This window comes from Triticum urartu, chromosome 2 (genome assembly GCF_003073215.2).
Source record: "Triticum urartu cultivar G1812 chromosome 2, Tu2.1, whole genome shotgun sequence".
Taxonomy (NCBI): domain Eukaryota; kingdom Viridiplantae; phylum Streptophyta; class Magnoliopsida; order Poales; family Poaceae; genus Triticum; species Triticum urartu.
In genome coordinates this window covers 140,009,724-140,013,801 of record NC_053023.1, presented here as the reverse complement: position 1 = coordinate 140,013,801, position 4,078 = coordinate 140,009,724, and the positions used below count along the sequence as shown (strand labels likewise).

The 4,078-nt window shown below is 45.6% G+C and overlaps 1 pseudogene; it reads right to left on the bottom strand.

The window, feature by feature from the left end:
- Positions 1–3,050: 3,050 nt before the first annotated feature.
- Positions 3,051–3,617, bottom strand: LOC125535441 (annotated as a pseudogene).
- Positions 3,618–4,078: the final 461 nt, after the last annotated feature.

Genomic DNA, 4,078 nt, shown 5'->3' with positions numbered 1-4,078 from the left:
GTTTGGATACTCTAACTTAGCTAGAGGTTAGAGTTAGTTTCTAGCTCATGACTAACCCTGAACTAACTCTAGCCAAAGAGGTGTTTGGATGATAGGGTTAGATTGACAATAAATGCACTAGGAGAACTAGCTCCAATTAGCACCTCTTGGGTTGGATAGTTTTTTGGGTAGGTTAAATGCAACTAGCTCAAACTAGCCCTCATGTTTGGATATACTTTAGGGCTATTTGAGCCCAAACTAGCTCAAACTAACTCTAACCCATGGATACAACAGTAGTTAATCACCCGATAATTTGTAAGAATGCAATAAACTCCCTGCGTCCCATAATATAAGATGTTAATTCATCTAATATGTGACCGAGGGAGAGGGATATTGTACTACATTATTGTGCAATTGTTGTTTAGCTTCTCATATTAACTTGGTGCTTTTGGGTACATATGTCATTGGTAAAGATCCGCGCTTCGACCCTTTCTATGTATGGGGCAATGAGATATTGGTGACCAGCATCAAGTGAGGAAGTTCATAAAGATTTTTAGTAAAATAGGTCAAAAGATGGCAATTAAACTATTTTTTTACACTTTATCCAAGACAACAGCGAATTGCAGGATGGTAAGTAAGAATAAGAACCCTGCAACCTTCTTTTTACTGGCCATAATGAGTTGTGTTAGATCACAATGTCTGAATCTTTTTCCTTTGCAGTGGTTCCCAAAGCAATTTACTCAAGGTTACCTCTCAAACTACATGATTGGTGGGAGTATTTCTACCAGAACATGATAATTATCTAGATGTGTTCATGAAGACAGTGAAGGATGGGCGGTCAGCCATCACAAGGGGTTGGACTAGAGTCGTGCGCACCTTCTTCATGGAGGAGGGCACAATATGGGCGTTCTGCTTCACCTTGTTCAGCAACCAGAATGTATTTCACCTCTTTATTTACCGTCTTTAATAGTACAAGTATACAACTGTGGTTCATCATTCTTTATTTGGTGCTTATGTAATTCTTGAACATATGTACTTGTGAATCAAATAATGCATTGGTTGTTTGAACCTGATGGATATGAATAAAGCTAGAGCATACTTTCAAATTCAAACCCGATACAATTTGAAATAGCAGCAATTAAATTACGATGAAATTACGCTCCGCAGGTCGTTACGGTGCACATGATCGGTAAAAACACAAACATTTGTGATATAAACCATAATCCGACACGGTTCACAGAGCGGAAACGTGTGCGAGCATGCACACAATTGCTGTTTGCAAACCGTGTGTGATGTCAGACAATATCACAAATGGTGTGAGGAAACTAAGCTTTGTGATAGTTGCCTTATCGTACACGATTTGCAACAATGAACTATTTCTGATGTGTTACACATCGTAAATGTTGCACCATAGAATAGCGTGTGTGATAGTTATCATGTACGATGATGTTACGATGGTCCGACGTTTCGTAATCCTATATTACACTCATACAATGATTAGCTAATCTTCTTAATTATTTATCGCACACAGTTTGGGAAAAGTGAATGTGTGTGATTGTCTACTTATCATACACGTTCTATAATAGTGAACCGTTTGTGATGAGCTGCGCATCTTAACGTAGCTCCATAGAATATCGACTGCGATGGCAATGCAAGCACAAACGAGTAGGGACAACTGTATGCATCAAGTCTCCATATCCCCGAGGGTTTCTGGGTCATGTGGGAAGGACCCCTGTATCGCGGTCATTCACTTGGCGACAGTTCAAAACACCGTCGCGGAAAGGGTTAGAAAACCGTTTGTATAGCACCTCGCTGTACCAATGTGTTCATAATGTAGATTGATAATGCCGCTCCTTTATAGAACTCCAAGGGCAAGCAGGTCGTGTCAGCCGAAGATAAGGGCAAGGAGGCGGCGGAGCTCCCCAGCGCCCCAAGCAGACGAGGAACTTCGGCCATTTCCATGAGGAGGCCGGGCCAACCAATTCTGCAAGGTCATCCTTGCACTAAAGCTGGAGTGCCTGCCGATACCACTGCACTTCGCCAAGCACTTCCTTCCTGTGCCTCAAGAATTTAAGCTCAAGATCGACACGGCTGCACCTGGAGGGTGATGGTCCTCGTGATCAACGACAGGGTCACCCTTGATCAGGGTTGGGCCTCCTTTGCCACTATTCACTAGACCAATATTGGGCACCTCATCACTTTCAAGATGCTGACTACCGACACCCTCAAGGTGTCTATCTTGAACAAAGAAAACATTGAGGCGGTGGCAAAGTGTAAGAAGCACGACATGCGTCGGTGCTAAAACCGGTAGATCTCGGGTAGGGTGTCCCAATCTTGATGATTAGAGCCAGATGATAACAAGGAGAGTAGGGACATGATGTTTTACCCAGGTTCGAGCCCTCTTGATGAGGTAAAACCCGACGTCCTACTTCTTATATATTGATTGTGATGGGGGTACAAAGTACATATTGGTCTACCTCGAGATTGTATGAGTTTTGTCTAGGCTCTCAGGCTTGCTAAGGCGAATGCATCCGCCTCTACGGACTGAACCCCATGGATTATATAGACGTTGGGGGTACCTAGGGTTTACACATGATCGGTTACAATGTAGGGATAAACATGCCAACTATTGAAATACGCTTGAAGTGTATGCCAAGCCTCCAGGAGATCCTCGTCTTGATTACGCCGAGGGCCAGGGCCAGTGTGGCCAGCCCATCACTTTTAGGTGGGTCCTTGGCCCAACCCATGGTAGGCGGACTGACGTGGAAAACACCCCCTAATCAAGGACACCAACACTAGCCCCTTAACTAGTCTTCAAGCCGAGGATGTCAGATATCTTCTTTGGGGTGAATTTATAAGCTTGTGTCTTCGACTTCGTAGGCGAGTTCCATCCTTTGTGTCGGCTTCTGATTCCAAGGTCTCGCTCAGCTCCGAGGTCTTCTTGGCTTCCCTGATCATGACCATGTGTTCCTATGTCTATCATAGAAATGAAGTACTAATACCGATTGCAGCTATAACCGCCCAGTGCTTATTTTGCATTCCAAATACATCCATTTCTCTAATCTAGAACTTCACGAGACTCGGCGAATAATGTGGCCCGACGAAGTAACAGAGACATCACTTACGCAGAGCTGCTCACTGCGGCCAACGATGTCATAGAAGAAGGAGTATCAGGTGCAAAGGTGCTCTGGGAAGGAAATGTACTCCTCCTTCCTCTTGGACTCCCCCATCACCTGCAGCACCAAACCAAAATAAACCGTCGTCAGACGACTGACCACAACATGAACACCGATGGGAACCGAAAGGTAAGGTGCGAGAGCCCACCAGGAAGAGCGAGCGACCGCTGGGCGCATCGGTGACGCGGCGGATGCCACCCTCGTCGAGGATCTTGCAGGCGGGCAGCATGTTCTTGCCAAACAAGTGGTCGAGGTTGCACACATGCCAGAACTGGTCAGGGGCTCAAGACGGCGAGGCGTGCATGAATAACAACCGAGTGAGACGGGTGGCGCCGCGGCGGTGCCGGGCCTGTTTGGATTCACTTACATGGACAGGTACTCTCCGGTGGCGTGCCCCGCAACCTTGATTTGCACCCACACAGCATCGGCCACGGCGAGGGTGATGCCGGCAGCAACGGACATTTGGTCAGGGGCAGCGGCGGCGGCGGTTGTGGTGGATCACTGGACTGGTGGGTCGCACGCGCAAGCCATTTGATGTTTTGCTGCAGCAGGGAGGCTTAGACCGGAGAGTGCGAGTGAGACCCGTGGAGGCGAGGCTTCGTGGTACCACCTGCAGCATAGTCTAGAAGATTTCTTGACACAAAATTTAGTCCCACATAGAAATTTTGTATTATCATCCATAAGCTTAATCCATGAGCGGGATAATTTTTAATCATTAATTTCATTCTCTCCCAAGATTGTGCAACATGTTCTTGCTCAAGTTGCTTAAATTTTATGATTTGATTTCTAAGAGAAATAATCTTAGCGGGATGAAAATACTTGGCAATAAAAGCATCCTTACATTTGTCCCATGAATCAATACTATTGCGAGGTAAGGATGAAAACCAAGTTTTAGCACAATCTCTTAGTGAGAAAGGAAATAA